This window comes from Rhodnius prolixus, unplaced genomic scaffold (assembly GCF_049639745.1).
Source record: "Rhodnius prolixus isolate KJV_2025 unplaced genomic scaffold, Rpr scaffold_2, whole genome shotgun sequence".
Classification (NCBI taxonomy): Eukaryota; Metazoa; Arthropoda; class Insecta; order Hemiptera; family Reduviidae; genus Rhodnius; species Rhodnius prolixus.
In genome coordinates, this window is record NW_027411592.1 from 1,644,394 (window position 1) to 1,669,736 (window position 25,343).

General features: G+C 37.7%; 1 protein-coding gene across 5 annotated transcripts in view; it reads right to left on the bottom strand.

The window, feature by feature from the left end:
• LOC141448734 (uncharacterized) overlaps positions 1-25,343 on the bottom strand; it is a 124,786-nt gene that overhangs the window by 77,094 nt on the left and 22,349 nt on the right. The window lies entirely within an intron of this gene.

Here is a 25,343-nt window from a genome sequence, read left to right on the forward strand (position 1 = left end):
ATGGAATAGAGCTGTGGGGTTCAACCAAACGCACAAATCTCCGAAAGGATTCAATCTCTTCAATTTAAAAATACTTCCGAACTATTGTAAACGCTCCATTTTATGTCTCCAACCTAACTGTACATTCTGACCTTAAGCCTCGTGATCTCCTCTCAAGACCAACAGTAAGTTTTGCAGTTTTAGCGCTGATTGTAGCACAAAGAAACGCAAAAAAAGAAATTAAATTAAAGTTTTGCCCTTCTCTGAGAACAGTTGATAGGTAAAGTCGTCTGACTGTTCACACCAAATTTAGACAAGTTTAATCAGGTAATTTTGTCAAGATGATTTCAGATTCTGCTTTTAAGGTCTATTAAATCGAGCATTTCAGGGTGCATTAGTCACATATTCGCTAAGATTGCAAATCAGAAGCTGTGTCCATCTCAGGACCAAGTTAGATGATATTTATTCAAGAATGGGGGAATGCACAGGGTAAGTGAAGCGGATAATTATAGATTCAGAAGCCAGTGATGCATGGCCAGCAACTATAAGAAAGGTTGGCCCCGTAGAATGTCACAGACGAAGCACCGTTATCATGGACCCTTGGTGTGACCGCCTCTTAACTCCTTTTGAAAGGGTGACCAATGACCATTATTAAGTTGGCGGTAGCATTAAGAAGAAGTCACGCCGAGACTACAATGCACGCACTAAACCTGCCAAAGTAGTAAAACGTCACTTCCGGAATTAGCAAGTTAGTTTTTTTTTTTTTTTTCCTTTTTGAACATGTACAGAACCAAAAAGTAAACCTTTTCCAAACAATGGTAGTATCGTCCGTCACCTGCGCGATAAGTTGCGCCTTGCAGTTTTAAACAAAGCACAGTTCCGCCTTTGTCATTCATTCTAGGCTTTACAAACGTTCTGGCAAATGTTCGCCGCCATCAGATGATTCATTCTTCCTGTGTGAAAATCAAGATAAGTTTTTTCTGCAAAAATACTGCAAAAATATTGATGTAAAGTAAAGTGTTCGTCTATTTTTTCAGACGGGCTTTACGTCCAACTACCAGTTAGGTGTCGTGGACGGAGGCGACAAGCAAACATACTTTACTGTAAATTTCTTTTATTAACCATTAAGTAAAATCCAAGGCCTCTAGTCCGGGAATCGAACCCAGTACCACAATACATATTCTTAAACTTCTGCCCACAAACTTCGACTGAATTTTCGGATTCGTCAATATAAAGAAGAAAAAAAAATTTAGCAGGATTTGAAGTCGGTGTACGTATATAACCTAAAACAAGGCGACGAATTTGACGCTGGCGCTGCGAGGTTGTGTCCAGTCTAACTACAAGTTCCTTAACCTGAACTATAATTTATAGCTGAATCTCAACATGTTCTTTTTTAGGTTGCAACGGATTTACTGAGTGACAATCCCTTTGCACAATGGGCTAGCTCACAAGTAAATGATATTGTTATGCTAGAAAAGCAAAAAATGTGGCCTATTCTAGACAGGGGAAGCCATAATCTGCGACGAGGCTACTTTAACTCCAAGTAATCTTGTTTGCTGATGAAGCCCGCAAGGATTGGGTCCAATATTGATTTTTAAAGCTCAATAATGTTTGTGAAGTAAGCAAGGGAATTAACTAGGGAAATTGTAGTCAATTATTAAAGATTGAGAAAGACGACGGGAAATCGTTTCGAGTTCACTTTCTCGATTTGTCACCATGGCAACTCACAGGACTATCTCTTACCGTGGATTCGAGTAATTACCAGTTGAGGAGCTCACTTCAAACAGGATTTCAGCTGCGCACTTAGCCTCTCTTGAGCTAGGACAGTACATTGTAGAAAAATTACATTTAAGAAGGAATTTATCCTCTTCTTTCCAAGAAATCCATTCATCGGATTGTCTGAGAAAAAAGTTACTGATTTTCTTCTTATATACATTTAGAGGTTCAACATTAATAACCTCGAGATTTTCGCTAGCACATCGTACATATAAAGGAAGCAGTTGGAGTGTTCGCCCCGGATGTTTATACTTGGTGGTTTCGACTTCCAGTTTAATCAGACTGACGTACAGGCAGGTCTATTTTGTAAAAAAAAAACATTTTTCGTACTGAGTAGTCCTTGAAAAGGTCCATTTCCTGTGAATATTTCGTCTCAAGAAGGGGGATAAGAGGGAGTAAATAGGACCTCAAGTAAGCACCGAGCGAAACTCGATCAGGTTTTCTTAGAATGGATACAATCAAATCGATTCATGTAAGTTTGTAGTAGCCAGCGTTCTTAAGGGAATCGGTGAATAGAAACAAATTATTCCAACTAAAATTAGAATATTACTGATATAGTGCGACTTGCACTTACTCAAATCGTCATGGTGATTTCATCTTGAAAGAAAGAAACAAAAGGTATCATTGAACAGTGCTGCCAACTTACCTGAAAAGAAAAAAAATATCACTATTAGTACGTACTTGTCAATTTAAGAAGAAGAAAGTAAAAAGTAAGTAACCGCCTCTCCTTTCTGGCATTATTTAGTTACTACTTCTGAAACGCATAATACGAGGGAGTGCATTTTTCTGCTATAAAAAAACAGTTTACGAGCTGCCAAAAACTAAATCTATGCCGTACGCTCATCTTTAATTTTAATAATTAATATCCGGTTGAAATAGCAGTTTTCCCTCAACCGCGAGTACCATAAAAAAAAAAAAAAAATTCAATACTTCCTCTGATCATCAGGATTTCGATCACTAGGATCCAGGATCTGTAAGGAGAAGAAGCAAGGAACATTCGTTGAAACACATCCTGTGGCAAATGTTTTTCTTCGTGTTTTTGAGAATCGGCTCCTCAATGTTTTCCGTACTGCCAGAAGAATGAATCACCCAGATCAGGATTTGGGAAACTTCTCACATCCAGTTTTTAATTGATATCAGCGACAGAGAATTCCGATTTCACAAATTGGTGGTTTCCAAATCAGAACATTTAATCTCAAATAAAGAACAGTAACATTCGCTCTCTCTCCAACTTACGCAAAAAAGAAAAAGAAGAAAAAAAGTTAATAAACAGAAAATAGAATAATTTACAAATTGCAAAAGAGAAATGGTCTTCTTTAATCGAAAGCAAACTGCGGGACTAACAGAGATTTTCTGCAAAAATTTTTAGAGTCAAGTTAGTAAGGTTTAGTGGTCCTTCAATCTCAAGAAGACTTAGCCCATCTTTCTTGCCAAGTTTAGTAGATGTACGAGCTCCGATGTTAGGGAAAGAAATGGCCACCATTGGGGGGGAGTAACTATCCTAAACTGGCCCGCTCTCCCATCTCTATCCTAACTCCCCTTCTGAGCCTGGGCGGTTTCCAGGTTGTATTATGTAATATCATGTAAGTATTGTCGTACTTAGAATATCCCAAATCTTTAATTTAGGACTTATTTCGCCCCCCCCCCCCAAAGACCTTTTCATCAGTATGACAACCTAAATTACTCGTGTTACGTTTATTTTGTTACAAGATTAATTGTGTCTTCCAAGATTACTCAAAGAACAAAGTCCAACCTAGGTCTACTTTATCCATATTTAATTAGGTCTCTAAATTTTTGAAAATGTGCACATCCGCAATACTTTCTTTTTTTAGCTGGCGGTAAGAAGGAAGTAAAAACTGTAGAAAAATAACCAATCAACAACCACATTCTGACCAACAGTTTTTCCTAATCAACATCAGCTTCTTGCATAAAAGAAACCTTGTGCAGAGTGAGATTCCTTTCTGCAGGCACAACTGGACTTTACAGGAAAAAATAACATCGACGGAGTTGACCTTAATGCGCTAGATAAGACTGTGGGGGAGAAATTAGAGAGCACTCTTTAAGATTTAGATATCTCGAAGTAATGGCTACCTCCACAAGTATTAACGTCAGAGAGCACTTGATTTACGCCCCAATTCATTACGATTACTGGAGAGAGAACATTGCTATCTATGAATTCAAGTTTAGTTTGAAGATTAAATACTACATCCTGTACTGAGATAAAGGCAGCAGAGATGATCACCATGGAAACACAGAATCCTCTGCTCTCCCTTTGGATCATTTCACCATTCCACTTGGACAGGGAAGTACGCGTATTTAAACTCCAACCAAACGCATACAATTTTAGGCGAGTCATTTCCGGTTTAACCAGCTTTTGAATGTTAGATTTCTCAATTTTGAGTTATGCGAACTTGAGATTTAGTTTACACACGGGCAGACCCGGGATTCGCTATTTTAGAGTGATAATAATAAAAATAACAGAATATGCCATAAAAGCGAACTGAGATACTCAATTTAGTAACTATCGGTAGTAGCACAAAGCAATTTGAACCAATCTCAAAACTTCGCTCTTACAAAGAGAGAGAGAGATAAGAGACATCGATTCTGAACAATATGTTCTAACGACCCACATTATCCATTTTACTACTTTAATTTAAAGTTAGAATCTTGAAAATTGTAGTAAAATCAAGTCGTTAAAGTCTTCCAAACAGATCTTTCAACTTTACTTCTTTTTACCACAAGAATTCAGATCATTGTGTAAGTTTGGAAACTGTCCCAGCTTAGTGCAGCTGTGGGGCAACAGAGAAAGCACAGATTGATTACTCCTCAAAAGAAGCATCTTCCACCATCATCAGAGCCTCAAGTTATGCTTCAATTGGACAGTGACTTAAAAAAATCTTAAAAGAGTAGGTGGAACAGTAAAGAAGTTTACTACTTCAGGTTAATGAATTGGGGCTCACTATTCTTATCTAAATTTAATGTAAGGATCACAATAGTTTGAATTAAGAAAACAAAACAAACCGACAAAGCCATTGTATGCAAACATCACGTAAGAAACTAACTCACAGACACACAGACAGACATGTGCGAAGTAAAAGTTAGGTGAAAGGGGCAAGTTCCCCTCACCATTCGATGGCTGATCGGCCGTTAAATATATATTTTGTGAAATTCACTTCCAGTTAAAATCTACAATGCTGCACTCTGGTGACTGAATTCTTCAGCTTCAATGAAATTGTAGAGTTCATCTGGTGTTGTGGCGACTGATTCATTGATCTAAAAGGATTAAAATCCTTATTGCCAACTTTATAACTTATTTTGTATTTATTTTATGCCAAGCTATCAACCTAGGGACTGGGATTATCTTCTTCAGCTTTGTTAGAACATTGTAATTTGTTTTAACATTGCGAGTGTTTGCCTGCCTCACAACTATCCGCGAGTTTCGAGCCAGTGTACACAGACGTACATACACAGAGCTTGATGAACTACGGAAAGGATACTCCGATGGGATTTTTTTTTTTGTGGAAAATGTGAGGCAGCAGCAGGAGAGACTAAGCAGTCCACAATACGGGAAGTTTAAACAAAAAAGTGAAAACACAAACTTTTTGACGTGAATACGTTTTTAAATTTGCCATCATATGGAGGCAATCCAAAAAACCTAATGATAACAACATCGGGGGATACAGTTTGGCATTATAGTTTCGAATCTATCGAAAATACAGAGATTGTACCAGAAATATCCGTTTAGAGGTCTCTCTGAGAAGCGGAAAGAGGAAAGGGTTTTATTGCGAATGGTATGATGAGGCCACGCTTGCCCCATTAAAACCGTTTCTTGAACCGGAAAGAAACGAACTTTAAAGAAAGTATTTTTAAGATTTCCTGGAAAACAACTGCAACGCTTTTCTCCACCCACCATTCTCAACTGCACCACTTCATCTAAGCACAACTTTTCTTGAAGTTCCTGTATAGAGCGCTTCTAGGAGAGGGGTTCAGTAGATTTCCCTCTGTAGGGCAGTATTGGTGTGACGTAAGGCCGTTAGTTAAGCGAAATTCCGGAAGAAGAAATAAATTAATAAGAATCTAAGTTCCAAAAACATTTCTACATTTTAATGTTGCAGTCATGAGAATTTTGCAAAACTCAACTCTCCTCTTAAAAGATACAATCTTCCGATACGCACACGGAGCTCTTCAATTTTTTTTGTTTTTCGAAAATTCGTCTTAAAAATGGTTAGGGGTGGAGCATGTCTCTAAAGTGCCACTTCGGTGGTTCTAGGAACTTTAGTAAGTAATGCGAGAATTTCTTTCCAAAATTCGGAGTTTAAGCCTCGAATCCTTGAGAATAGCTGAGAGACAGAGAGAGTGATGTCAGGTTTTTTTGCGAGAATGACTAGTCACATCCTAGATACAATAACTGCAGCGGGAATACGTCAACCGGAAGTGATAACTTACTGGATGGCTACTGAATATTCTCCGTGAGTTCTTTTTCCAGTAGGAATGATAAAAGTACCCAGAACATAATTTATGTGAAGTGGGAAAGTGTGTCTCCAGTAAGGCTGGAACAGCTGCAAGGAGAGTAAAGAGCAGAGCAGCTGAGCTGTAAGGCAGAGTGCGCTCGCTAGAGGAAGGTCCTTCACCCCTAACTACAGAGCGCAGAGATGGAGTAGAAGTTAAGATCGCTCCCCCCTCTGTGCTCTGGGCCGCAGGACCTTGGGAAGGTCAGCTATGGTCGGTACCTCCTCCTCCGTTCATCCTTCTTTCTCTCCTCTACACCGCTTCCTGGTGTTCGCTTCTTCTTCTTCATCATAGTTCATTTCGCTGTGTTTGCTTCTTGTAGGTGCTTTGGTGGATGCTCTCTCTCTTCCTTGCCTTTCTCATTCTTGGCTCGCTGGCGAAGCCTTTTGTAATGATGATCATCTCGGCCACATTAACTACATTGCTGACTATACTATACGGCGTTCCCTTCTTCCACGTCTCCCTTCTACAAGAAGAATTCACAACAACACTACTATCCGAGGTCTTCATGGTCGGCCCATGACCTTTTACTGTTCACTCCAGATCAACCAGTACTCAGCATCTCGGCTCTACTGCTAAATTCTCACCATTCTCACGCGTTCCACTGTAAAGAAACAGCCTAATACTCCAGCCACTCTAATCACGTTACAACAAGAAAAATCTATCTAAATGATGCTCCTTGGAATCTAAAACACTTCCTTCACTTACCCTTCATAAACCTAAGATGCTAACGTATACACCTTTATCTCACCCCACCTCGAATGCAATTTTAAAGGAAATTTAAAAAAAATGGAAAATAGTTTCTGCGAAGTAGTACTTAGGACTGACCGTTTTATTATCTCCTCATCTAATTATCCGACATTTAAACCAAACATCAAATTGGTTTTCCGCTTTTTAGCTGATCGGTGGAAACACACTTCTACAAACAACTTGAAAGGAACACTTTTCCGACCACGGGGATCACACGGTCCAGTGAAAACTCAAAATGGAAATCTGCTAAATTGCCACACATTCCCTTTCGGGAGGGAAAGCAAAAAGGATTCTCCCCGCTGTTCCCTACATCTGAAGATATCAACAGCCATCTGCAGAAAGTAGAAGAACAATTAACCAGTAACTAGTTCACGTCCCAACACATCGCCAAAATGAAGAAATCTTTAGCGAAGATCCCTTTCTACAATCTTAAATGGAATGATTGAAAGGAAGAAGGAAAATATGTCACGTGAGCAATGATGATATAGAAAGCAGGTGGACAACGTGATGAAGAACTCGCTGTTCCTGATTACATTACTTTCTAGCACCGCGTGACTGGCGGTAACTCTGGCCTCACAACTCACATTCCACAACCTGAGAGATTCTCCCTGAGATTACATTACTACACGAAGACAACTAGCGCAACGCACTGACTACGGAGCGCTCATCAACTTTGTTCTCATTTTGGAAACCAACGTCACTTCCGGGTACCAATGATTCTGGGCGTAAATGAAAAAATAATCACATTGCTTTCAGTTTGAAGTGACAGACCCAGTAAAATTCTATATAGCTTTAATCTCTTTTAAGAAACAGAACGTGACGCAAGCTAGCATATCCCCACCCACTTATGAACTTGAGCTATTTCACGCATGAGCAGTGTAATTACGAAGATTTGAGAAAATCTCAGCATAAGGAAACTGAATTCAGCGGAGAGGTATCGCCGACAGAAATTGTGGAGCCTAAATACGTTCTCAGGAACTACCTAATAAGAGAGAGACTGTGTGGATATAAATGCAAGCGTAGTTACAAAAAATAAAATTCAAGGATTAACTTCTTAAACCAAAACCAACTCACTCCAGAAGCGCCACTGTCCAGGTGTGAATAATCTGGAATGGAAGATCTATATGCCTGAACTCTTTCGCGGTGTCAGCGGAAGGAAAAACCTTCCTTACCTATGAAGGAGCCTGGACCTACTGTACAGGGTGTATACGGAGGAGTGGTCGAAACTTCGGGAGGTGATTCAGCAGCTCAAATGCAACAAAAAATATTCTCTTCACTTTGGCCCGATTCTCAATAGTGTCCAAGATATTTGCATTTTTAACTTTTTCGTCGATATTCGCGTTTTCCACCATAAAAACGGCCGTAACTTTTCTATCCTTTATCCTAAAACAAATCTGCTTATTCCAAACGAAATAGTATTAAATTTCCTATAAATTTGCTCAATACAGAGCCTCAAAACGTTTCTAATAAGTATGCAATTTTTACTTGAATGTCTAAAAAATTCGTTCTCGATGATTTTTGTTAAAATTTTCAACTGCATTTTTTTCAATGATTAATGAATCAAGGAGTCACATAATTTCAGAAAAAGTTACGCACATTTATTGAGCTTCAAGATCATATGGATTTTTTTGGTTTTTAATGAAACCCTACCCCGAACAGAGGGGTGTAAATGCAGAAAACTGAGATTTTGCGTAACCGACTTTTCACTACTAATTTACTCAAATGTCAATTTTTGGAGAAGGAATAGAAAAGTAACCATTTTAGTTTTGAACAATCATTATTTAATAAAACGGAAGTAAATTTTTCGTTTGGAATAGGCAGATTTGTTGTAGGATAAAGGATAGAAAAGTTACGGCCGTTTTTATGGTGGAAAACGCGAGTATGGTCGGAAAAGTTAGAAATGCAAATATCTTGGACACTATTGAGAATCGGGCCAAAGTGAAGGAGAATATTTTTTGTTGCATTTGAGCTGCTGAATCACCTCCTGAAGTTTCGACCACTCCTCCGTATACACCCTGTATACTATCTTTTGGAGTTACTGAGCCCAAGCCAACAGTAGGACGGGCACAGAGTTGCCCTTACCATGGCCACGAAAAAGCTCCATCAGTTATTCTGCCGACCGTGAAGAAAGCAGCCGCAGAACAAAAGGTGCATGAAATAATCAATACAGTTATATCGGAACTGTTTAATAATAACAATGGCAGCTCCATAGAACAACAAAATGCTAGTAATTTTTCACTGACACCCACCCAGCAGCGATGGTGGCCGAGAGACAGAGATAGAGAGGTGTCAGCGCCGACGGACCAGAACGCCCGCAAATATCCTGAGAAGACACAAACTAGCCGGCCCAGTACAGTTATAGCGGACAGTTTTTCTCATGATGGCATGCAAGCTTACAAAAATAAACACGCGGTCGCTGCAAACAACGGGCTTTACAGTTATTACCTCTGTGTGTCTGCAATCTTAACTCTGCTGCCCAGGTTGCAGCAATGAACTCACTCTGCCCCACAGGAGATCGGAAATTTTTTCAGTCGGAAATTAAGTCTCGTTTGTTTTTCTTTCTCCTACTAATGGCCATTGTAACCCACTTGGAAAACTACTTAGTCCCTTCGAGAAAAGCTTGCATTCTTGGAGTAATTAATATTGACATACAGCGCCTCTATGTTTACCTAATTAATACAAAAATGAGGTTAATTACCGAAATAAAAGGAAGTTATGGTTTAATAACATAAATATGGATGTTCCGACACCGGTAGTACTGATGACGTGGAAATTAGCTATTTCCAATGCTGAACGTTCCATGCTTTCTATCGATGTTCCTGTATATAAATATAACTTCTTCTAAGAATGGCTTATACGTCCTTCTAAGGGATTATCTCCGTGCATGAACAGGGGGGGAAGACGGGCTACTCTAATCCAGGCGCCAGCTACTTCTTCACTTTGCATGATTTAATTGAACACGAAAATATAGAAATCGATACATCTCTACAAGCAATTTGAAGCGATGATGGAGTAGATTAGAATAACCGCATGTTTAGTATAATACTCTGTTTGGAGCGCTCAAAGTGACAGCAACGGTAGTATAACAAACTAAAAAAAAACCTTCTCTTCTTGTGTATTCATGCTATTTCCCTATAAAGACCAGTTCTACCAACTGAGATCTGTAAACAAGAATCTTCCCTCCACAATATCGTACACTACGACATATAAATGCCTATTAGCACACATTCCCATGGAGTTGCTCTCACTATTTAACTATCCAGACATCTTACTCTTTGCATTACACTCACTATATGTATATAGTATTACTAGTGTACAATTTCTTTTTACGAACACATAAGAAGGCCATCATCGTCTTAGTTCCACAATACTCTCTCATCAATAGTGTAGTGATTTCACAACCACGCACCATTCCCGCCCCATCATATAATGAGATATTGGCAGGGGGGCTTGGGAATTAGATCTCTTCTGGTCATAAAATCCAGCGCACAGGTTGTCGTTCTATCAGACATTCACTTATTGTGCAAATATTCACGTCCGCATTGCGAAATCTGGATCGTGTTAATCATCGTTCATTCCCTCTCATCGCAATTGCAGATCGCAAGTCTCTTAACTAACTGCGTGCGGATATTTGTTTTAGGTATTACTCGGTACACAAGTTTTGTAGAGTACCTAGGATTCAGATTTGTATATCTCTGGCAAGGGCCACTTCTTCAAGTGTGTTCCACGCGAAAGAAAGATTTCCCCTAAATTCACCTCTTCAGCTTCCGTGGAAAAAATGTAATTCAAAAATAATAACGACAAATGGTTCAAAAGTAGTAAAATTAGTTTGCTATTCAAAAAACATCAAAAGTAAAAACAACAGAGCGGCGGGTATTGGGGAGACGGAAATTGGCCATCTACCAGACTTCATCTTTATGGTCAGAGTTATAAACTGCATATTATGTCACCCATATTGGTTTTTCACGTTGAGCGAAACACAATGGAAGAGAATAAATAATGTTCCTAAACTCTTTTGAACTATGCGAAGAGAAAATTGCATAATTTGCTGTTTGTCTACAAATCGAATGACAACTTCCTTTCATCGCGGACAATCGAGTAAACACTGGCACTTTTCCTGGTCAAGCAGTGCTTTGATTCTGAACAACAGGATACAAAGGAAGAAAGAATGAACAGTGTAAAGGAAAACTTTACTAGCCGTACCATAGAACACCATGTTTAAAGAAAATGGTGGTAGCTACTTTCGATGAACTAGCAAAAATCGATTTAGTAGAGTGATATTTCCGATCAATCGATACGTTCCCTGGAGGCATCTAAACTAAGCGACATATTAAATTTAAAAATTGCTGCCATTTTTCGTTTTTGAACTACATTGTGTAATTCTCACAGATCAGTTGGTACAAAACACTTATTTCGTACTTTTAGGGGACCTTGAAACGCATATTTCCGGCGGATACTGGAGAAGGTCTGCCCCTTACAAGGAGCAGAAAGAGAAAATTAAGAAAAAAAAAAAACTTGTCTACCCAGTCTAAAGTACAGCCGTAAGCTAGGAATTCTAGCATCCATTTCAGAGCAACTTTTTATATAACCTAAATTCAGTCGTCTGAACTAGGCCAACTTCCAACATTTGAAATGACTTCCCCCATAGTCTTCTAATTTACATATTCACACTCAAGGCAATAACTACTATAGCTGGTCAGATAAGTACAGTCACGTAGATAAGACTTACAAATTAACTTAAAAGTTTATCTGCCCCGAAGTATGCTTTCTCCTTAATGCCGCAATAGATGTTGCTCGAGCTGGTTTTCCACAGATTAGAAGAGAATTAGCAGCTTCCGAGGGGCGCCGATGCCAAAGTTTTGAACCAAATCTGTCATAAGATTTAATTTCCTTAGTAAATGGATTTCCAGCCACTGTTATCTTGATTGGTAACAAAACTGCTTGAGCAATTGGAATCGGATACAGTTCCAAGCCACATGGACCGATACTCTGCATTTTTAAGATTAAAAACTCTTAAAAACAATATTTCCAACAGTTGGAATTAATATTTTGGAAGGAATGCTCTGCTTTAATCTCTAATAGAAGGCTGAAACTTATGGCCGTAATGTCTTTGCTTCTTAGAACGCAGGAGAAAAAGTCACGATAACAAAAAGTGATAAGAAAGAGGATGGAGGAATAAAATCGTGGATCAAATATGAGAGTCTAATTGGCAGCTAACAAAGTGGCGATCTCTACGCGCCATGCACTTTTTCCTAATTAGGTTGTTTTATTATTAGGCGCCACGATAGTCGAGTGGTTAGAGGCGCAAACAGCAAAGTTCAGATACACAATGGAACTAAAGGGTTCGATTTCCGGTCTAGGAATTGGTCTTTAATTGATGGTTAATGTGGGTAATCTATGTGTACTAGCCTCCACCTGGATGGACGTTGAAAAGCCTTTTTCTGAAAAAGGTAGGCATTACTACACTACTATTAGGGCATCGACCACACAATTCTTGCAGCAAATAGGTTACCAAAGTGAATACAATCACTGACGTTCTATGTCAGTGATGCTATTTCCGACATCCTGCATTGCAACATGGGTAATCTTGAAGAAAATCTACCAAACGGAAGTGTTTTTTGCGACTTTCTGGAAAATGGCGCCGGTGAAATTAAAATCCGTGTCGTCCATTACAAACAATTAGATCTGGGAATCAATCAATAGGGAATTAATGCTTAAGTCAAATTTGCGTAATTAAATTTCTAAATAGTAAAAAAAAAGTCCGTAGGGCGGAAGTGTCACTTTACTGAATGAATTCTGTATTTTACAAGTGACAAATAGAGTGAAAGTAATCGAAACGGAAGTGGCGTATAACCAATAACTTCGAAGGAAAGACCATCAATAATATAAAAATAATACACAGTCATGCAGTCATTTCCACGGTTTAAATTCAGCAAAAATACGCGGTAATGGATATAAATATAAAAACCTCTAGTTTTTTTTGGTAATAGAAATTTTGGAACATCCTGTTCCACCTTTTGACGATTTAATTGGCGCTAACTGAGGAGAAGAGTGAGTGGCACGTATAGGTGGTGTCGCCCAACAGTGGGGAACTCAGCATCCGGCCCACGGCTGGTATCAGCACTGCCACACCTTGCAATAATATTAGAGAGAAATTACGAGGCGCTCTTTGTACAATATGGCGTCCTCTTTAAACGTCCGACTGGCGTATTCGGGGCGCTGAATTCAAACATGTTCTACTAGTTCATAAAACTACCATGCAGTACTTACCTCTTCTGACCGATCATTATGTAATTAAATCTTCTTAAAACTTGGGGACTTTTAGTAAGAGATAGTTGAAGTACTTCTTCAGTATAATAAAATAGCACTGCTAAAATTACGCCCCAGAATCACTCTAACAGCAATAATTTCCAAACAAGAGAGGTCTAGCGATGTTTCTGTCGCTCAGCACAATTGCAAACTGAAAGAGGGAGGTTCTTGTGGTGTGCAGGTTAGACTCAACAAACTTTCCAAGAATTATGCATATAAATACATTACAAGAGGATATTGTGGAAAGGTTAGGACATTTTACTGCAGCAATGATACCTTCCTGCCGCTTAATTAAGTAGGAACTAAATTTAAAGGTTTATACGGGAGATATTTGATATAATTAGAATAAAGGAAAAATGTCACAAGAATTGGGGGAAAAAAATGACTGCTAGACCTTTTTAAAATTACTTGCGGACTGCAAGAGGTAGGGCTAATCCTTAAAGGGCAGGATTCCATATGTTAGGACAGAGTATTTAACCTTTTTATTTTTGAAAAGGTTGAAAGGTTGACAACCTGTGGGTTCGAATGAAAATGAATTTTTTTTTGAGCAGGGCACTTTGATTCAATTGAAGAAATTCAAGGGAAATGAGCCTTAGGTCGTTCAAAGAAACATACCAACTCTAGCTGCAGTTGGGAAATGAACGCTGGAGTACCATTGCGCAATTAGACCACTTTGAAGACGTCAGCAGTTTCAAAACGTAAAATTGAAGGTGGCCAAAAATAAAGTAATCTGACCACGTCGTACAAATTTGCGGAATTAATAGCTACACTTGCAACTTGACTTCCTAAGGAAGAGGTACATTAGCCAAGCTGCAAGAATTAGCTGTTACGGCCCATTTGGAGATAATATTGATGCATTAAGTGGGAATTCTGCCCCCAATACCAAGGCAAGATCGTTTGGCCACTTGCGAAGATCTAGACATGTACAGACATGTTAAGATAAGCGCTAGCGCAAAGGTCGTGTCAGTGTGTGAGTGAGGAGTGGAGCGTAGTAAACAGGGTGCACCTACTACACACACAGACACACACACAAGAACCCCCCAAACTTCCGTAATATCACCACCGCTGACACAATCACTTCCGCTCTACTTGCCACTGTATATCTTCTTGGTGGCCAGCGATAAGAAAGTGGCTCTCTCTGGCGGATGCTGGATTCCTAGGATCTCCACCTGACTACACACACACACACACACCACCACCATCATCACCAACTTATCTACTTTCTTTCGCGCCTGTACAATAAGTACGTATGACTATTCAACTTCTTGCAATGGCCTCGTACAGGCTGCTAAACCATCATCCTGATCTTGTCTAATTTTAGGAAAATTGTAAAAACACATTAAAGATTCTCGGAAATTGGGTATTTACACTTTTTTTTCCCCGCCACCTCCGTGTCTATGTTTTCCTAAAAGGAAATAGATTCCAGGTGGCGCCAAATTTTTAACTCGCAGGCCTACCAACTCAATCGCTAACCGCGATATAACCTATCCTCCTCGTACCCTTTTCAAACTTCAGCGTATACATTTTTTTTAAAAGCTCAATATTAAAAAATAATTGAATTCTCAACAGTACGCAGAAATGAACCTACCTTTGTGAGGAAATTTAGGATTTACCTTTGTGAGGAAATTTAGGATTTACCTTTGTGAGGAAATTTAGGATTTACCTTTGTGAGGAAATTTAGGATTTACCTTTGTGAGGAAATTTAGGATTTACCTTTGTGAGGAAATTTAGGATTTACTTTTTAGAATAAAATAAATCTTACTAAAATAAACGTTGTTTTTACGTAAATAACACTGGGTGTCGGTAAACATTCAGCGTTCTTGTTTGTTGGATTGATCGATAGATTACATCTTGACCTCTCATTTCACTTCCATTTTGTTTTTTTTTTACCCACAATCCATGCAATTATGGAAAGAAAGAGAACTCTGTTCTTCCAAATAAATCAAAGAAAAACGCGAATGATTTTAATTTCTAGTTTTTAGTCACGTAGCTAAATTATGTACCAGACAGTTAATTGGTAAATTAAATTTAAAAAAATAAATAAATAAAATATTAGAAGTAAAATTGTATCGTTGTTTTCTGAAAATAAAGGTGTGAGCAAAATGAGCAATTCGCGCTCAGGTTAGCACGAAAACCTTCGCTTTAAATATGTACTTTATATATCTATTCCTTGTTGTTGTTGTTAGTAAAAGAATTTTCTTAATTTTTCCTCTCCATGATCACAGGAAGAACTGGATTTAGCGGGAAAAGCGCTATCACCGTACAACAAACTCATGCACAAATTTTTTTATAGAATTCGTATTTTGTTCTAGATTTATTCCGCCTTTCGAAACATTTTTAAAAAATTATTGTATTTATAGGTTTTTTATATCAATGTACAAATTTTGAATAAAATTGTTTGTGAGAAAATTCGCAAAATTCGGAAAGATCTGTGTCATTTCCGGTAAGGCGTTTTCCTTTCAATTCTGTCTCACATTTTGGTTCTTATTTTATTAAGCTGCTGGCCAAGACTGTGACACACAAATTAGCTCTTTAGAGGGGAAACCTGACGAATTTTTTGAAACGAATGTTTCAAATAAAATTATAGATCTGAATAATGGGGACTTAAAGGAAATCGTTGAGGTCATGTTTAAGGAAATCCAAAAATGGTTCCACAGGATTTAAAACCAAAATCCCATGGTGGTACCCTCAACAGTTTGGCGGCACTTATGCTATATATAAAAAGAAATTTATTTATTTTTCTTGACACTAACATACTGAATGCTTAAACCGGATATTCCGATCGCAAAAAAAAAAAATGGATATTGTGAAAATGTTGGAACTTAACGGCAACAGGAGAAAGTAAAACCTCTCTACAGAGATCAGCATCAACTCAAAACGAAATTTCCTCAGGTGACTTATGTTCGCGTGAAGTGAGGGAAAGCAGAGAGGACTTGACACGCGCACAAAGTTGGACTTGGTACTTCCGGTGAAAAGCTGTGCTACTTCCACTTATGTCCTACAAAAGAAAGTGTAAACGTTACCGATTTCTTCTTAGATAAAAAAAAAAAAGTAAAGAATAAGGTAAAAAATTAGTAAAGGAACAAATATGAAAGCTACAAAGATAAAGTTCGCAGTGCCAGAGCAATGGCGATTAAGGCTAAGCGCTGGCAATGATCAAGAAGCGCAAGCGGAATGACGAGTGAGTGACTGACTCTCAGTGCGTTAGTTCGGCGGCTAGAAAGTGGCACTTTTTACCCACAAAAATCTAATTTCTTCACCGCCATCATCATCATTTTCGGCGTACTTACCTCTGATCTCCTTTCGCGCACTGCCAATTAGATCTGATGGAGACGACGACCTAGTATTCCCTGATAATTATAGCAATCACAGTTACCAAAAAAAATACTCCTTGAAAATATAGATTTTTTTTTTTTCACATTTAAAATATCTGCTTCGAAAACTCCAGGTTTGGACTTTCATCCATCATCAGAAGTGCATAACCAGTTTGGTGTATTTCACTTGCTGAATGAATGCAGGAAGTTAATGAATCGTAAAAGATTTGGTAAAAAAATATTGAAATAATATTAATGGAATCTAGTAAACGGAAGCGAGTACTAAAATCCCTTTACAAAGTATTAGGTTTCATTAATTTTATTATTTATCCTGCGCATGAGCAGATCTGCCACGTTTACTCCCAAAGGTAAGAGATAGTCATGTGAGTGTTCACATCAAGTTTATTCTGGGGGGCGCGGAAGGGCTACATCGATATAGACCTACCATATCGATATCGAGATCTACCTTGGAGGCGATGGTAACGATCAGTTTGCTTACCAGCTTGTAATATACGGCAGACGCCAGTAACATCCAGTATTAGTAGATTAGGGGCGTCAAAGGTAGACCTACGTGAATGCAGGATCACGTACATATCATGAAATCTCAGAAATATGGCGAACATATTTGCATTAGAATCTTTAGTGAAATTTAGTAGAACGAGACGAACTGTATTTTAGATGTGACTCAATCTTACGTCAGTTTTTTTTTTTTATCAAGCAATACCATTACCGAGGAATTTTTATAATTAACAACAATTTTTTGAAGCAACTAATTCCAAAAATAGTTTTATCAGTTTTGCTAGTTGCGCAACAGTCCACGAATAAAAAACTTACGTATAAATTTGGCATTTGAAATAACTTAATAAATGGGCACTTCAATTTATATTTCTCTATTAAGGAAAATTGAAAGTGTCAGAATATTTGACGTAATAATTATAACAGTTTAAGCAAGAAAGTTTATACAAATAATCGATTTAAATACAGTAAATAACCTGGTCAAAATATTAACCGGAAAGCTTTTTTAGCTTTACAAAATTCTGATTAAAACATATCCACGTACCGGATATATTCGCCAAGATCCTTTTATTTTTGAGTTTAGGTAGTAAACGCGAACAAATCAAACTTCGAAAAAAGTCATAGTAATTTCCGTTTTTCCAACAAAAACAGTGAGTTGGTATTTTCCGGATGTACTAATTGTATTTATTTATTTAAATTTCTATGATTAAATATATACGTAATAAGACGATAATTACACCAGGGGATTGGTTCTTTAGATGGGAAATCCCACATCTTTCCTTAAAATGCGATTAAAAATGAGTTACTTAAAAAACTAAAAATACATAAATAAATAAAAGCTGTAGCAAAATTTGATAAAGGGAATAAGTTAAACTTGCAGATCAATAGAACGCAATCTGCATTCAAAGCTTAAAGAGAACATTTCCCAGAAGATAGTCTTAATAACGGAAAATTGAAAGTCGACTCAGAAAACTAACTACTCCCGCTTGGCAGTTTTTTGGCCGGGTTTAAATGTCCTAGCGTACCAAATACAGAAATGCTTTGTACAAAATTACATTTAAAAAATCAGGTAAAAGTTCCAATCATTCAAAAACACTTTTGAGTCCAGATTTAGCAAATGGTGCTCGTTTTAACAGGAAGAAGCTCCTAGGAAGAAAAACTTCTTACAGCGAGAGGCACTGGAAAATACTCCGGGCGCCATTGACCTAAGATGTTCCACAAGCCTTAAATTAAGAAAAATATTCTTTTAAACTGACTAACACGACGACCTTCAGAAGATCTGAAAAGTCATTCCGAATGAAAGCACAAAATTAAAAGGAACTGCTCTCGATCGCGATACTTCTCTGTGAAGAATAAGAAAATGCAAAAATTGGTAGCGTAGTAGTCAGAGACAGGTGAGTGGTGTTTCACTTCAGATTATAACAGCTGTAAGGCTAAATCTTAAAAAATTAAACCAAGATGGACATCCTTAACGTCCTTAACTAACTGCACCTACTGTCAGAACAATTCCAAATTGCATGCACACCCTGTACTACTTGGTTTTGCCATCTTCTCATTTCAAATGCAGATCACAAATTTCAAGTTACCTTGCATACAAAACAGTCAATTCCTACTCCTTGCATAACTCTCAGTATAAACGCCAAAATTAGTTTGGTGAATTCTAATTTTAAATGAAGAGGAAGGAGAATACAACTCAGCATCGCCTCGATTTGGTGGGCTGTCTATAGCCGTGAGATGTCTCCGTGGCCCAGACCGGAAACAAGACATGGAAAGTCTCTAAAGAATCTACGATAAAATTATGTCATTTGTAAAGAGTGTTTTCTGGGCTTTTCCCATGTTTCCGAAGCGTTTTCATTTTTTGAGGCCATTTTAAAACTTTTTAAGAACTGGCCGTTATTTACTCCAGCCATATTGTTACCTTCCTTTTACTCAAGAAGATTGCAATCGTATCAAGTTTACCATTTTAAACTAGTTGAAAAAAAAGTTAATTTTCTCAAAAATCACGAAAACTGGGATTACGTAAAAAGATTTTCTTGTTTTATGGTAATTATATAATTACCATCGCATTGTCACGTGCTGACAAACATGCAATTAGTCTGGACATGTAGCAGGTTACATAAGTATGTATTATCTTGCCAAAAAAGGTTGCACAGAAAATGTGAAAATTAAATACTACATTGTCCCACAGAAAGTCAAGTGAATGATGATGATGAATTTGGAAATGAGAATCATCGGACATACTCTAATGGTGTGCTCTCCAGCTTTCTCGACTGAGTAGGCGGATACCCTATGAAGGAACTAGAACCTAAGGGATACCTAATACCAGCCAAATGGTCAGCGAACCGTGGTTCGAATCCAGCTGCCGGCCCACACATTTTGTTTTTCTTCCTGCAATCTTTTTATAGCAACGAGCGATCACTAACCAGATTTTGCGAAGACGCATTTCCGGTATATTATTCTACTTCTAATTCGAAAGTTGCTGTTAATGAGAACCATCAGTTCTACTGGGACGTCACTTCGGGGAGCTAATTCCACTCCCTCCATCAAGAACTCCGCAGAAATACACTCCCCAGGAAATACGTGGCAAATTGAAGTCGACTTTGACTAGATCCGCTGGGATGAGATTAGCTCAGTTGCTAGTGTATGGAAGTGGGTTCGAATCCATGTAAAAAGAGTGGAGCTAATTACAGCTCTGTTGAGAGTACGCAAAGAGCACTGCCTGGAGGACGGCACTTCACTGAAGAAAGCTCCAGGAGGCACCAATGACATCACACGTTAAAGCTCCTAAAATTGGCCGGAGGGCGGAAATCTGCCAGTATTCAGGAAGTTAACCAAGTCTGTGTAGTAAACCAAACTGATTAAAAAAAAGGACAATAAATGATTAAACCATGTGCATCGTCAGATGGATTGGGCGCGTTGGATCAATAAGGGTTCATGTTTTATTCTAAAAAAAATCTGCAAAAATCACAAACATGCTGTAACCGGTTTTTTTAAAAATAAAATTCACTTTAAAGGTAGCCAGTCACTTTTCACGAAAACTGCTCGTAACAATCAATCAGATAGTTTTGGGAGAACCAAAAAATCGCCCCAATAATTAATATTTACGCAGCATTGTAATTTGGGCGTTTTCTAAACATTTGGAGAGACGACGATCAACCTACTAGAAAATAGTAGACGAAATTAGAGGCTGCTACTGCAGCTTGTGTGAATCCTTCACAAAAGGGTAGAAACATTTTCACAATAAACGAGTAAAAGTTTGGTTTCTTTGATTACGGCAGGAGTCTAGATAGTAAAACGGAAGTGAGAGTGAGTTTAGGTTTCACTCTTCCTAAATACCAGCGGAATAGAGAGTAACCTGTAAACCAGGAAGTCACCACTTGCTGAAACAGCAGTAACAAAATATTCTGGGACGTCCTCCGCTAGAAGACAATCGCTTGGGCACAAATTGTACTAGAAATATCTAATCGGCACAAAAGGAATAAAAATTATAAAATTATAATACGTAGATGCCTCATTAGGCCATAATGTAGGTCAGGGTCGTTCAGAGATCAGAGGTATATTCTGAGAAGCACTACACCACCACCATTAAACACTACATTTCTGTTTTCACTTGCTAATAGAAGGACAACCATTAACCATTAAATAAAATCCAAGGGCTAAGACCGGGAATCGAACCCAGTACCACAATGCATATTAGCTTCGCAGGTCTCGCCTCTAACCGCTCGGCTACCGTCGCGGTTAATTCTCCTATTATAAACTAACCAACAGAGCTACAATTAATCTTTAAATGAGAGCCTTCAACATCACCTTAAGATGTAGAGGATGGGAAAACAAGAAAAGCTATAAAAGACAACAGAACAAACTATTTGAATGGAATTGCCAGATCGCTAAAAATAGTTCTAAACTCAGAAATTGTTTATAATTTTAAATGTACGAAAAGTGAAAGTGTTGAAGTAAAACTGACTTGCGTAATTCAATTACCATTACTATTATCTCTAGTAATGTACAAAATATTCCAGTCCAGGAAATAAGGATCTATAAGGATTGCGAAAGAAGTGCAGGTCAAAGTGGCGAAGGAACCATTCTTCTAAATATAACAAAAAAACTGAGTTTAGCAAGATGGTAAAGTAGTTTCGGATATCAGGGAAGTTTATCCGTATACTCTTAGCAGGCGACAGAAAGTCTGACGATCTTGAGGATTTCGGATATTCACTTCTCACCCGAAATACATGTTAAGAAATCTTTTAATAAAGATTAACTAGTTTTACTAATTGAAGAGCTTGGTGCAAAAAGGAGTTATCTACAGTTTTTTCAGAATATGTGTTTAGCGGCGCCCCCTATTGTATGTTCAATTCTACATCTTTTGGTGCATAAACTAGTCTTTATACAGACTCGTTTATTACTTATTCTCTAACCTAGGTTAGATTTGTGAGCAAAAATGAGTTTTCTTCTGCAGATAACTTTCTTTTACATTCTTTGCATTCCTTGGAAAACAAAAAATGTTTTTATTAGGTTTATTTAATGTTTATATTAGGTAGATATTATTATTTTTCTTTTTGACAGTCATAATAATATATCTAACATTCACTTCGACAAGACACAAAATGCCAACTTAAAAGCTCAAAACAAGAAATCTGTGACTAAAGTACTTAACATGTACTCAAGTTTTACTGTAAATTATGATTTTGGTGCAAAAAAGAGTTAGCTGCAAAATAACTTTTGCTTATAGCAAGCTTAAAAAATGCCCCAGGAAAGTTTAAATTGAGCCCCAAATGACCCCATCACAATATATTAACTAATCCTTACAGCAGACCCAACATAAGGAATACATCTTAAAGCATATTTAGTCTTTTGGTCCCTACTAAAAATTTAAAAAAACTGTAGATAACTCCTTGGTAGCACCAAGATCTTCAATTGCAATTCCATGAAACTTTCTAGTAGCTAAGAATTTTTACTGAAAAGTAGTTGAATTCTGAATTAAATAAGTTTCCTTAAATTACCATTTAAGAGGGGGGAAAAAATGCTAAAAAAAAAACTCGTAATTCCCTGAAATCGCCAATCCTGGTGAATAGATTCTCTTCAAATTTGTAATTTTTGAAAACAAATTTAATCTACATGTTTGCCTGAACTCGGAACACCATATTAGAGAAGGACCCAAACCATCCGAGATTCGGTGATTTTTCGCATTTGGGTTACACGCGGGAAAGGAGAACGGAATCAGGAAGGTCCTGCGCGCAAGAGCAACCTTGCCTTACTTAGCAGGCATGCGCATTGCATTCCTGACCGGTTCGGACTCTCATCCACCATCAGAGGCACCATCAGTTTGGTGTGGAAATGTCGACGTCACTCACGATTCTCTCTCGCACTGTTTCAAAAACTGATCAATCATTTAAAGAAAAACACACAGCGCACGATTTGCTGATAGCAGTCCATTAAAAAAATTTATTGACAAGAATGTTGTAAAGTGGTAAAACATGTTATTAGTGAAACTAGCAACGTGGTTGGCTCATTGGGAGTGGTGACGCAGTCAGTGGTGGCCATAACAATGAATAATAATCACCAAAGTTGACAATTCCACAAGAACACGATAACTTGTGAGTAAATTGCGTCTAATTAACGGCGTCTTAATTGAGCTGACTGTCCTTGTTCACTAATTGCAGCCAGAGGAACAATGCGAATCTTTGTTCAAATACTATCTTAGGATTTGTGGCTGTTTTGTCTATTGACAGATCTTCATCAATTACCTGATTCTTTTATTTACTGTGCGCTTCAGAACTTCAAGCATATAAATGGTACCAGTTGGTTATCGAACAGTACATTACACAGAAAATAATAATCGATAATCATGTTTGATCATCGAAGAAGATACCGTCATGCTTGCTGTCTCTGAAGTCTCGTTCAGACCAAGTAATGCGTTTTTTCCGCAACGGAAATTCAGGATGTGAGCACCCACACAACTTCTGCTGGCCGCAATTTGGGTAATCAAGTTATTTGAAAATTTAAATTTTAACTTCAGTAGATCTGATTTTTAAGGTCGGTTCACTTGAATATTAGCATTTTAGAAAGAGCAATCTGAGAGTTCCAATTATCTACAAATTGGGGATTTTGATTATTTATTATATATAAAACTTATTTGATGAAATTAAGTACTTAAAAGCTCTAAAGTGGAACTTTAAAGCAAACTTAACAGCCCTCACCGCCTAGAATTGCCCTTAATCAAAAAGTTTTCTCTTTGCAAATAAAAGTTGGCGAATTTCTTTCGAGCAATGAGTAAATCGAGAACTGGAAACCCTGAAGCCATTCTCCGGTTTTCACTGAAACTACAGGTAACGTACCTTGGGGTGGTGCCAACTTCAGTGGAATCCGATATTTCTTGATATTTAGGTTACCGTGGATACAAACCCAACTGACCAAAAACCATTTTTTTCGTACTTAATGAACAACGTAACAGATATTCTCGGTGAATCTAAAATGTAGATTTTTTGGGGCCGATAGCATCCGGGCAGCCCACCAATTTCTTATGTTTCCCAAAACTTCTTTCGAGCGGCTTTCTTAGGAGTCTGAGTGGCAGTTTAGTTCTCCTCTGAACTACCAGGATTTTGGCGGTTCTACGCTGGTTTTATGTTTAGAAGTAAAGGACCTTTAATCGAAATCCCTAATTGCAAGATTATAAGTCCCCTGGAAGTGGGACAGTGCAGGGATCGTCTGGTTCGAAGTTTCTATCATTTTCTAGGGAACTTGAAAGTTTTAATTTGGACTGTATCTGTAGATTGTAAAGATAAATTTAACGGATATTGATCTGAGTGGAGATCTAGATTGTTTTCGATTTTCGCCAATGAGTGTAGAATGGCATGTCTACAATATGAGCTCGATATGAGAAAATGATTTTTAAATGGTAAAAACTAAAATCTGGAAAAGATTCATCACGCGTTTGTTTCCAACTTGTCACCTATTCTTTAAGGATAGATTTGTAAATTCAATGATGAAGATGTCTGTCCTCCAGGTACTACTGAAGACTACAAAGGTTTTCCGATTTTGTGTCCGACGAACGATACCTACTGCGAAAACCATTTCCCTTAGCTAAGGACAAACATTCTCAACTGATAGTTGTTATTGACCAGTAATTGGAACTTAGTGACGTAACTAACTTAGTGAATTTAATATCTTCTATAACGCTTACTTAGGAAGTTAAGAAAATTAAGTTTAGTCTTAATTACTTAGCAAAGTCAAACACATGGACTATTTGGAGTTTTTTCATTTTATGATTAATTGACTTAAGATGAAGGCAGAGTTTTTTATTTTTGGCTGTTTTCATTTACAGACCCAGTTTTAGGGAATATTAGGGCAGTTGCTTTCAGTTTGCCAAGAGTCACCAGAAGATTGAGTTGCAACCAAACAGTTACCCAACTCTCTAATTAAACCAATACTCACAACAGTTATTATGACAAAAACCAACAAGATATACACTGTTAGCTTTAACAGGGGTTGTCGAACCAAGTGTTCCTGGATAGCTGTAGATAAACAATCCTTTACTGAGAACCAGCAAACAATATATTCTTAAGCAAAGTCACGCGGACTATTGTTAGATTACCAAAAAAGAAAAGCTATCACCGACACTGTAGATGGGCTTAGGGGCAGGACATTTCAGTTAAAACTCGTTCTCATTTAACAAGGAAGAAAAGTCTTCCATTGCTCTGGGTTAAGCCAAATCTCGGTGGTAAAAAAACACACAAGAACTGTACTCTGATGGTTGTAAAGTCGACTTTTTCTGAATATGTTCGACTCACTGTGAAAATACCGGGAAGGTGAAAAGTTTAAAAATATGTAATGTACAGAAAGACTTGAATCTCTTTGAAGCAAGCAACAAAAAGGGTGGTATGAACGATTCGATTATGTATAAGTTAGGATGATACTGATTGTATGTGTGAGCAAGATTTCCCTTCGATAAATAACACGTTTGAATGAAATAAAGAAGAAAGTTTTCTGTCAAATAATCTCCTAGCTTGGAAAATATTCATCATCAAGTGAAAAGCTACAATTTCCTAACCGCACCACACATGCACACCAAGTAAAAATAATAAAAGAAAAACTGTTTCGCACAAAGAAGACCTCAAAACGATCATATCCGGTCAGAGTTTAACAGGAAATTAACATTTTCTCTAGTAAGTTTCAGAGAAAATATTTTTTTTT